This window comes from Cherax quadricarinatus, chromosome 96 (assembly GCF_038502225.1).
Source record: "Cherax quadricarinatus isolate ZL_2023a chromosome 96, ASM3850222v1, whole genome shotgun sequence".
Classification (NCBI taxonomy): Eukaryota; Metazoa; Arthropoda; class Malacostraca; order Decapoda; family Parastacidae; genus Cherax; species Cherax quadricarinatus.
Genome location: NC_091387.1, coordinates 4,677,025 through 4,689,398, shown reverse-complemented (window position 1 = coordinate 4,689,398; position 12,374 = coordinate 4,677,025). Strand labels below are relative to the sequence as shown.

Below are 12,374 nucleotides of genomic sequence, written 5' to 3'. Positions count from 1 at the left end.
CTGGCAGAAGACGTCATAAAACAAGATGGAGGCTCGATATCAAAGCGGGGAAAAAAATTGCATAAAAATGAACATTCTGGCGCCCAGATAAGTGAACAAAGATTATTATTTATATGATTATAAAGTAATAATAATATCACAAGTCTTCCTTATGAGAATATATTATTAAATTCGTTTTTAAAGTAATACTAGCATAACGAAATTGTGTTCGCGTTTCGAATGTAATATTGATAATTAAGAATTCCAATAGTGATTCTTATTTTGTTAATTTTTTTTAAAGTGAGGAGTAGTAAGCCAGTGGAAGACCAGCTCTTATGTAAGTTACAATGTTTGTTTATAAGTACATTTAGGTAGCTATCAGACAAGGTGTAAATTAACATTCCAGGATAACCCAAAAAGTGAGATAAAGTGACTTATTACCATCGTGGGCCTTGGCTTACTACCATCGTGGGCCTTGGCTTACTATCGTGGTCCTTGGCTTACTACCATCGTGGGCCTTGGCTTACTACCATCGTGGGCCTTGGCTTACTACCATCGTGGGCATTGGCTTACTACCATCGTGGGCCTTGACCTACTACCATCGTGGGCCTTGGCTTACTACCATCGTGGGCCTTGACCTACTACCATCGTGGGCCTTGGCTTACTACCATCGTGGGCCTTGACTTACTACCATCGTGGTCCTTGACTTACTACCATCGTGGGCCTTGGCTTACTACCATCGTGGGCCTTGACCTACTACCATCGTGGGCCTTGGCTTACTACCATCGTGGACCTTGACCTACTACCATCGTGGGCCTTGGCTTACTACCATCGTGGGCCTTGACTTACTACCATCGTGGTCCTTGACTTACTACCATCGTGGGCCTTGGCTTACTACCATCGTGGGCCTTGACCTACTACCATCGTGGGCCTTGGCCTACTACCATCGTGGACCTTGACCTACTACCATCGTGGGCCTTGGCTTACTACCATCGTGGGCCTTGACTTACTACCATCGTGGTCCTTGACTTACTACCATCGTGGGCCTTGGCTTACTACCATCGTGGGCCTTGACCTACTACCATCGTGGGCCTTAGCCTACTACCATCGTGGGCCTTGACTTACTACCATCGTGGGCCTTGACTTACTACCATCGTGGGCCTTGACTTACTACCATCGTGGTCCTTGACTCATTACCATAGGGGTCCTGTGACCACAATGTTCCACCAACTGGACAGAATATCACAAGAGCAGAGTCTGCTAACACTGGCCGTGTTTCCTCACCAATATTACTCAGTCTGGCCACAGAATACATTCACAGAGGTGTATTTCCCTGCCCTGATTACTTTATTTTAACGCCTCTTCCAGAGGTTAAGTTATTCTTTATTATATTAATGGTTACTGTTGGTCCCGATTCCAGGGGCTGAGGTCGTGACCACGTTATTGATTCATTATAACTAATTGTTGGTGCCAGTGTTGTTGGTGCCAGTGTTGTTGGTGCCTGTGCTGTTGGTGCCAGCGTTGTAGGTACCTGTGTTGTTGGTGCCAGTGTTGTTGGTGCCAGTGTTGTTGGTGCCTGTGTTGTTGGTACCAGTGTTGTTGGTGCCTATGTTGTTGGTGCCAGTGTTGTAGGTGCCTGTGTTGTTGGTGCCAGTGTTGTTGGTGCCTGTGTTGTTGGTGCCAGTGTTGTTGGTGCCTGTGCTGTTGGTGCCAGCGTTGTAGGTACCTGTGTTGTTGGTGCCAGTGTTGTTGGTGCCTGTGTTGTTGGTACCAGTGTTGTTGGTGCCTGTGTTGTTGGTGCCAGTGTTGTAGGTGCCTGTGTTGTTGGTGCCAGTGTTGTTGGTGCCAGTGTTGTTGGTGCCAGTGTTGTTGGTGCCTGTGTTGTTGGTGCCAGTGTTGTTGGTGCCTATGTTGTTGGTGCCAGTGTTGTAGGTGCCTGTGTTGTAGGTACAAGTGTTGTAGGTACAAGTGTTGTAGGTACCATTGTAGGCACCAGTGTTGTAGGTACCAGTGTTATAGATACCAGTGTTGTAGGTACTAGTTTTGTAGGCACCAGTGTTGAAGGCACCAGTCCTGTAGGTACCAGTGTTGAAAGTACCAGTGTTCAAGGTACCAGTGCTGTAGGTACCAGTGCTGTAGGTACCAGTGCTGTAGGTACCAGTGCTGTAGGTACCAGTGCTGTAGGTACCAGTGTTGAAGGCACCAGTGCTGTAGGTACCAGTGTTGAAGGTACCAGTGCTGTAGGTACCAGTGCTGTAGGTACCAGTGTTGAAGGCACCAGTGCTGTAGGTACCAGTGTTGAAAGTACCAGTGTTCAAGGTACCAGTGCTGTAGGTACCAGTGCTGTAGGTACCAGTGTTGAAGGTACCAGTGCTGTAGGTACCAGTGTTGAAGGTACCAGTGCTGTAGGTACCAGTGCTGTAGGTACCAGTGTTGTAGGTACCAGTGTTGAAGGTACCAGTGCTGCATGTACCAGTGTTGAAGGTACCAGTGCTGTAGGTACCAGTGTTAAAGGCACCAGTGCTGTAGGTACCAGTTTTGAAAGTACCAGTGTTCAAGGTACCAGTGCTGTAGGTACTAGTGTTGTAGGTACCAGTGTTGAAGGTTCCAGTGCTGTAGGTACCAGTGTTGAAGGTACCAGTGCTGTAGGTACCAGTGTTGAAGGTACTAGTGCTGTAGGTATCAGTGTTGAAGGCACCAGTGCTGTAGGTACCAGTGTTGAAGGTACCAGTGCTGTAAGTACCAGTGTTGTAACCACCAGTGTTGCACCCACCAATGTTGCAGATGTCAGTCACTCCAATACAACAACACTGGTCTACCCTCCACCAAACAATATGAAATCAATGCCCCCCCCTGCCTCCACCTCCCCCTCCCTCCCCTCCCCCTCCCCCAGCGGCTCCACCGCCCAATTTACATAAATATCCAATATCGGGCCCACCTCGATTGAGATTCTATACTCTAAATTAAATTGGGAATGTAAAATTGAAATGGGGTATATGCAGGGAAGGGAGAAGGCCGGGCCCACGCCACACACACACAGGTTAAATGGCCCACCCTGGATAAATGTTTGTGCAGAGCATAAAATTGCTTTCAGATTTACGGCCGTGTGGGTATGATGGATATATTAGCCACCCCCCCCCTCCCATCCCCCCACGCCTGCTATCCACCCCTCTCCTTCCCCTCCCCTAGCTTCCCCCTCGTCCCACAATTCAAAGGGATTTACACAGTTGTGTAACACACAGGAGCAGTCTTAGGTGTAAATTTTCGGAGGAGTTAAGAGGTGGGTAAATATTACCCTTCTCTTTATTTCTGGCTCTTTCGGCTGCTCCCTCTTCTATCTTCTGCTTCTTAGCGACGTAATTAGCGGCTGTAAGTCGGGGGAACTTCCCTGGTTATATTTCAATTCTCTTACAACATGGATTTTAGGAGGCCGGGAGAGTCAGCTGATCAATGTAAACACCGGCTGGCCACGTGGTATTGTTGATATTGATCAGCTGATCAATGTAAACAATGTCACGTGACAGCTGATCAATGTAAACACTGGCTGGTCACGTGGTATTGTTGATATCGAGCAGCTGATCAGTGTAAACACTGGCTGGCCACGTGGCATTGTTGATATCGATCAGCTGATAGATATAAACAATGTCACGAGACAGCTGGCCACTATAAACAATGTCACGTGACAGTTGGTCACTGTAAACAGTGTCACGTGACAGCTGGCCACTGTAAACAATGTCACGTGACAGCTGATCAATGTAAACAATGTCACGTGACAGCTGATAAATGTAAACACCGGCTGGCCACGTGGTATTGTTGATATTGATCAGCTGATAAATGTAAACTCCGGCTGACCACGTGATATTGTTGATATTGATCAGCTGATAAATGTAAACAATGTCACGTGACAGCTGATCAATGTAAACACTGCCTGGTCACGTGGTATTGTTGATATCGATCAGCTGATCAGTGTAAACACTGGCTGACCACGTGGCATTGTTGATATCGATCAGCTGATCGATATGAACAATGTCACGTGATAGCTGGTCACTGTAAACAATGTCACGTGACAGATGATCAATGTAAACAATGTCACGTGACAGCTGGTCACTGTAAACAATGTCACGTGACAGATGATCAATGTAAACAGTGTCACGTGACAGCTGGTCACTGTAAACAGTGTCACGTGACAGCTGGTCACGGTAAACAATGTCACGTGACAGCTGGTCACTGTAAACAATGTCACGTGACAGCTGGTCACTGTAAATAGTGTCACGTGACAGCTGGTCACGGCAAACAATGTCACGTGACAGCTGGTCACGGTAAACAATGTCACGTGACAGCTGGTCACTGTAAACAATGTCACGTGACAGCTGGTCACTGTAAATAGTGTCACGTGACAGCTGGTCACGGTAAACAGTGTCACGTGACAGCTGGTCACGGTAAACAATGTCACGTGACAGCTGGTGGTGGTTTTTCAATAATCAGAATTTTAATAACAACGCTGGGTGTCACCTTTTAAAACTCCGTAATAGCTTTTTCGTTCCGCTTTAAAAAAGTATCTCCATATTGGTGTAGTAGATGTGTTGAGACTCAGCTCCTGGGCCGACGCTGTTGGTTCCTGGCCTCTTCTAGTCGTGCCTACTCTTCAAGCTGTGTATTGAGAGCAATTCTGGTAAATCCCACTTTTCTTTATCTCTCTCTCTCTCTCTCTCTCTCTCTCTCTCTCTCTCTCTCTCTCTCTCTCTCTCTCTCTCTCTCTCTCTCTCTCTCTCTCTCTCTCTCTCTCTCTCTCCTGTCCCTCTCGGATCCTCTTAGTATCTCGTATATCGTGATCATGTCTCCCCAGAGAGCTTTCTCGGTCAGTCCTCAGGGGGATGGGGCTTAGGTCAAGTAGTGTGAAACATATAGTAGTGCCTTACGGACCAGGAGCTGAGACTCGACCCACACACACACACACACATCAGGAGGAAAACAACAGTCAAGGACCAGGTAATCAGACTGAGGAAGGAAGGAGGAGAGATCACAAGAAAGATCGAGAAGTATGTGAGGAGGTCAACATGAGGCTTAAGGAAGTATTTACAGTGGAGACAGAAAGGACTCCAGTAAGCAGGAATGGATGGGTGCACCAGCGAGTGCTGTACACACTACACACAACCGAGGAGGAGGTGAAGAGGCTACTAAGTGAACTAGATACCTCACAGGTGGTGGGACCAGACAACATCTCTCCATGAGTCCTGAAAGAGGGAGCAGAGGCACTGTGTGTGCCACTAACAACAATCTTCAACACATCTATCGAAACAGGGCGATACCTTAGGTATGGAAGACAGAAAATGTAGTGGTGGAGCACCTAGAAGACTGGTGGAACACCTAGAAGACTGATGGAGCACCTAGAAGACTAGTGGAGTACCTAGCAGACTGGTGGAACACCTAGAAGACTTGTGGAGCACCTAGAAGACTGGTGGAATACCTAGAAGACTGGTAGAGCACTTAGAAGACTGGTGGAACACCTAGAAGACTGGTGGAGCACCTAGAAGACTGGTGGAGCACCTAGAAGACTGGTGGAGCACCTAGAAGACTGGTGGAACACCTATAAGACTGGTGGAACACCTATAAGACTGGTGGAACACCTAGAAGACTGGTGGAGCACCTAGAAGACTGGTGGAATACCTAGAAGACTGGTAGAGCACCTAGAAGGCTGGTGGAGCACCTAGAAGACTGGTGGAGCATCTAGAAGCCTGGTGGAACACCTAGAAGACTGGTGGAGCACCTAGAAGACTGGTGGAGCACCTAGAAGACTGGTGGAGCACCTAGAAGATTGGTGAAGCACCTAGAAGACTGGTGGAGCACTTAGAAGATTGTTGGAGCACTTAGAAGAGTGGTGGAGCACCTAGAAGACTGGTGGAGCACCTAGAAGACTGGTGAAGCACCTAGAAAGGAGTGAACTTATGAACGACAACCAGCACGGTTTCAGGGATGGGAAATCCTGTGTCACAAACCTACTGGAGTTCTATGACAAGGTGACAGCAGTAAGACAAGAGAGAGAGACGGATGGGTAGATTGGACTGTAAGAATGTGTTTGACACAGTTCCACACAAGAGATTAGTGCAAAAACTGGAAGATCAGACAGGTAAAACAGGGAAGATGATGTAATGGATCAGAGAATACTTGCCAGGGAGGCAACAACGTGTGATGGTACGTGACGAGGTGTCAGAGTGGGCGCCTGTGACGAGCGGGCTTCCACAAGGGTCAGCCCTAGGACTAGGTTTCTGGTGTATGCCACTGACATGACAGGGGATGCATTTACAGGTGTCCCTGTTTGTAGTTGATGTGAATTTCATGCGAAAAATTAAATAGAAGGATCAGGCAGGACTACAAAGGGACCTGGACAGGCTGCAGGCCTGGTCAAGCAACTGGTTCCTGGAGTTCAACCCCACCACGTGCAAAGTCACAAAGATCAGGGAAGGTCAAAGAAGACCGCAGATCGAGTACAGTCTAGGGGGCCAAAGACTGCAAACCTCTCTCAAGAAAAAGGATCTTAGGGTGAGTATAACACCGAGCACATCTCCGGAGGCACACATCAACCAGATAACTGCTGCACCATATGGGCGCCTGGCAAACCTGAGAATAGCGTTCCGATACCTTAGTAAGGAATCGTTCAAGACACTGTACACCGTGAACGTCAGGCCCATACTGGAGTACGCAGCACCAGTTTGGAACCCACACCTGGTCAACCACATTAGGAAATTAGAAAAACTCCAAAGGTTTGCAATAAGACTAGACCCAGAGCTAAGGGGTATGTCCTACGAGGAGAGGTTAAGGGAAATTGAACTAACGACACTGGAGGACAGGAGGGATAGAGGACACATGATAACAACATATAAAATACTGAGAGGAATTGGCAAGATAGACAAAGACAGGATGTACCAGAGATGGGACATAGCAACAAGGGGACACAGTAACAAGGGGACACAGTAACAAGGGGACACAGCAAAAAGAGGACACAGCAATAAGGGGACACAGTAACAAGGGGACACAGCAACAAGGGGACACAGCAACAAGGAGACACAGCAACAAGGGGACACAACAACAAGGGGACACAGCAACTAGGGAACTCAGTAACAAGGGGACACAGCAACAAGAGGACACAGCAACAAGGGGACACAGCAACAAGGCGACACAGCAACAAGGGGACACAGCAACAAGGGGACACAACAACAAGGGGACACAGCAATATGGAGACACAACAACAAGGGGACACAGCAACAAGGGGACACAGCAATATGGAGACACAACAACATGGGGACACAACAACAAGGGGACACAGTAACAGGGGACACAGCAAAAAGGGGACACAGCAACAAGGGGACACAGCAACAAGGGCACACAACAACAAGGGGACACAGCAACAAGGGGACACAGCAACAAGGGGACACAGCAACAAAGGGACACAGCAACAAGGGGACACAGCAACAAGAGGACACAGCAACAAGGGGACACAGCAACAAGGGGACACAGCAACAAGGGGACACAACAACAAGGGGGCATAGCAACAAGGGGGCACAGTAACAAAGGGACACAGCAACTAAGGAACACAGCAACAAGGAGACACAGCAACAAGGAGACACAGCAACAAGGGGACACAGCAACAAGGGGACACATCAACAAGGGGACACAGCAACAAGGGGACAAAGCAGCAAGGGGACACAGCAACTAGGAGGCACAGCAACTAGAAGACACAGCAACAAGGGGACACAGCAACAAGGGGACACAACAACAAAGGGACACAGTAACAAGGGGACACAGCAACAAGGGGACACAGCAACAAGGGGACACAGCAACAAGGGGACACAGCAACAAGTGGATACAGCAACAAAGGGACGCATCAACAAGAAGACACAGCAACTAGGAGACACAATCACAAGGGGACACAGCAACAAGGGAGCACAGCAACAAGGGGACACAGCAACACGGGAACACAACAACAAGGGGACATAGCAAGAAGGGGACACAGCAACTAGGGAACACAGTAACAAGGGGACACAGCAACAAGAGGGCACAGCAACAAGGGGGCACAACAACAAGGGGACACAACAACAAGGGGATACAACAAGGGGACACAGCAACAAGGCGACACAACTACAAAGGGACACAGCAACAAGGAGACACAACAACAAGGGGACATAGCAAGAAGGGGACACAGCAACTAGGGGACACAGTCACACACGGGGACACAGCAACAGGGGGACACAGCAACATGGGAATACAGTCACAAGGGGACACAGCAACAAGAGGACACAACAACAAGGGGACAAAACAACAAGGGGACACAGTAACAAGGGGATACAGCAAGAAGGGGACACAATAACAAGAGGACACAGCAATAAGGGGACACAGCAACAAGGATACACAGCAACATTGGAACACAGCAACAAAGGGACACAGCAACAAGGGAACTCAGCAACAAGGGAACTCAGCAACAAGGGGACACAGCAACAAGGGGACAAAGCAACAAGGGAACACAGCAACTAGGATGCACAGCAACTCGAAGACACAGCAACAAGAGGACACTACAACAAAGGGACACAGCAACAAGGGGACACAGCAACAAGGGGACACAGCAACAAGAGGATACATCAACAAGAAGACACAGCAACTAGGAGACACAATCACAAGGGGACACAGCAACTAGGATGCACAGCAACTCGAAGACACAGCAACAAGAGGGCACTACAACAAGGGGACACAGCAACAAGGGGACACAGCAACAAGGGGACACAGCAACAAGGGGATACATCAACAAGAAGACACAGCAACTAGGAGACACAATCACAAGGGGACACAGCAACAAGGGGACACAGCAACAAGGAGATATAGCAAGAAGAGGACACAGCAACTAGGGGACACAGTCACAAGAGGACACAGCAACAAGAGGACACAGCAACAGGGGGACACAGTCACAAGGGGACACAACAACAAGGGGATACAACAACAAGGGGACACAACAACAAGGCGACACAACTACAAAGGGACACAGCAACAAGGAGACACAACAATAAGGGGACATAGCAAAAAGGGGACACAGCAACTAGGGGACACAGTCACAAGGGGACACAGCAACAAGGGGACACAGCAACAAGGGATACAGTCACAAGGGGACACAGCAACAAAAGGTCACAGCAACAAAAGGTCACAACAACAAGGGGACACAGCAACAAGGGGACACAGTAACAAGGGGACACAACAAAAAGGGGACACAGCAACAAGAGGACACAGCAACAAGGGGACACAGCAACAGGGGGACACAGCAACAAGGGGACACAGCAAAAAGGGGACACAGCAACAAGGGGACACTGCAATAAGGGGACACAGCAACAAGGATACACAGCAACAAGGGAACACATCAACAAAGGAACACAGCAACAAGGGATACAGTCACAAGGGGACACAGCAACAAGAGGTCACAACAACAAGGGGACACAGCAACAAGGGGACACAGTAACAAGGGGACACAGCAAAAAGCGGACACAGCAAAAAGCGGACACAGCAACAAGGGGACACAGCAACAAGCGGACACAGCAACAAGGGGACACAGCAACAAGGGGACACAGCAACAAGGGGACACAGCAACAAGGAGACACAGCAACAAGGAGACACAAGGTAGACAAAGACAGGATGTTCCAGAGATGAGACACAGCAACAAGAGGACACAGTTGGAAGTAGAAGACACAGATGAATCAAAGGGAAGTTAGGAAGTACTTCTTCAGCCACAGAGTAGTCAGGAAGTGGAATAGCCTGGGAAGCGATGTAGTGGAGGCAGGATCCATACATAGGTTTAAGAAGAGGTATGATAAAGCTCATGGAGCAGGGATAAAGTGAAGAGGCGGCGCCAGGAGCAGTGAATCGACCCCTGCTACCACAAATAGGTCAGCACACACACACACAATAAGACATTAATCGTTCAATTATTGCCTAGTGTTGAAACTGTGTTCTACCTGTGTAGGTTAGAGTTTCTTTAGAAACTATAACTAGGGAATGTTGCTACTGGTAGACTTGAAACTTTGGGTGTGGTTAGTACTTGGATGGGTGACCACCTGGACACACCAAATGCTCCTGGCATCCAACTTTATTGAGGTTTCCTTAAGACACCTGCTGTCACTGTTCACCTAGCAGTAAGTAGGTACCTGGATATTAGTCACCTTTACACCTGCTGTCACTGTTTACCTAGCAGTAAGTAGGTACCTGGATATTAGTCACCTTTACACCTGCTGTCACTGTTCACCTAGCAGTAAGTAGGTACCTGGATATTAGTCACCTTTACACCTGCTGTCACTGTTCACCTAGCAGTAAGTAGGTACCTGGATATTAGTCACCTTTACACCTGCTGTCACTGTTCATCTAGCAGTAAGTAGGTACCTGGATATTAGTCACCTTTACACCTGCTGTCACTGTTCACCTAGCAGTAAGTAGGTACCTGGATATTAGTCACCTTTACACCTGCTGTCACTGTTCACCTAGCAGTAAGTAGGTACCTTGATATTAGTCACCTTTACACCTGCTGTCACTGTTCACCTAGCAGTAAGTAGGTACCTGGATATTAGTCACCTTTACACCTGCTGTCACTGTTCACCTAGCAGTAAGTAGGTACCTGGATATTAGTCACCTTTACACCTGCTGTCACTGTTCACATAGCAGTAAGTAGGTACCTGGATATTAGTCACCTTTACACCTGCTGTCACTGTTCACCTAGCAGTAAGTAGGTGCCTGGATATTAGTCACCTTTACACCTGCTGTCACTGTTCACCTAGTAGTAAGTAGGTAAATGCTCACCATAACAAGGGACTTTCTATATAGTAGTATGTCACTGATGTCAGCTATGATCTGTATACCTTGTACATGTACTTGTAGTAAATAAAGATTATTATAATTATTATTATTATTATTATTATTATTATTATTGTAGCCCGGTGGCCTGGTGGCTAAAGCTCCCGCTTCACACACGGAGGGCCCGGGTTCGATTCCCGGCGGGTGGAAACATTTCGACACGTTTCCTTACACTATTGTCCTGTTCACCTAGCAGCAAATAGGTACCTGGGTGTTAGTCAACTGGTGTGGGTCGCATCCTGGGGGACAAGATTAAGGACCACAATGGAAATAAGTTAGACAGTCCTCGATGACGCACTGACTTTCTTGGGTTATCCTAGGTGGCTAACCCTCCGGGGTTAAAAATCTGGACGAAATCTTATCTTATCTTATCTTATTATAAAGGTTAAGCTGGACACAGGTATATCATAGAGATTTTTGTGTCTACGGGTCGTGTCGCAACTACAGTATCATGAAGCTTCTGGTCGGATCAAAATTAATACAGTGGACCCCCGCATAACGATTACCTCCGAATGCGACCAATTATGTAAGTGTATTTATGTAAGTGCGTTTGTACGTGTATGTTTGGGGGTCTGAAATGGACTAATCTACTTCACAATATTCCTTATGGGAACAAATTCGGTCAGTACTGGCACCTGAACATACTTCTGGAGTGAAAAAATATCGTTAACCGGGGGTCCACTGTATTTATTGTTCTGTATATGTAGGCTGTGCAGTACTATAAGTGAATGTTTTATATAGAGTTTATTATTATTAAAATCAAGCACTAAACCCTCAAGGGTCATAGAATGCTGCTATACAGTGAGTAGGTTTAGGTGATTGAAGAGTAGGGGGGTGTTTGTGGTACATAATAAGTTGTCTTTGAGGGGATCCCAACTGTTTTCGACACTTTTTTTTCTTTGTGTTGGATGTGGGTGTCATGGTGCAGACCCAGAATTTTCCCCCATTATATTTAGCAATAAGAGTATTGTTAATCATAATGTTTAGTTGGCCATTACTTCCTCTGCTCCCAGACATAATGTAGAAAGTCTTGTTGGTGTTAAGTGTGAGTTTATTGACAATTATGTCATTGAAAGAACTTACATTTGGGTGGGAGATGACAAAAGTTGTGTCTCCAGCAAAGAGAACATTTGTAAGTTGTTGTGATATATTTGAAAGATCACTGATGTATAAGAGGAAAGGTAGAGGACCAAGGATGCTTCCCTGTGGAACACCAATGTCCGCAGGTCTTTTAGAACAGATTAGATTAGATTTTGCCACCGAAGTGGCTAGTTTATTGTGCACCCCATATCCATCCTGTGGACGGTAGCACAAGAGCATATTTTTAAAAAAAAGTTGTATCTTTAGAGATATATTACTGTCTTAGTAAATTAAGACTTGATGGAAGTGCATGACCTTTGATACTGTAATGAGGTGCAGGATGCTGTGGTCTATAGTATCAAAAGCTTTCCTAAGATCAATATTATTATTACAATCATGGGGAAGCGCTATACCCGTAGGATTATGCAGCTCAT

The 12,374-nt window shown here is 47.1% G+C and overlaps 1 protein-coding gene across 2 annotated transcripts in view; it reads left to right on the top strand.

The window, feature by feature from the left end:
* The first annotated feature begins 274 nt into the window (after positions 1–274).
* Positions 275–12,374, top strand: part of Polr3F (RNA polymerase III subunit F) — a 52,287-nt gene continuing 40,187 nt past the window's right edge. Inside the window, exon 1 of one of the 2 annotated variants that reach the window (XM_070105043.1) lies at positions 275–316. The gene's annotated coding sequence lies outside the window, so the exon portion shown is untranslated. The remainder of the gene's footprint in view (positions 317–12,374) is intronic. The other variant, XM_070105044.1, reaches the window with a different exon arrangement.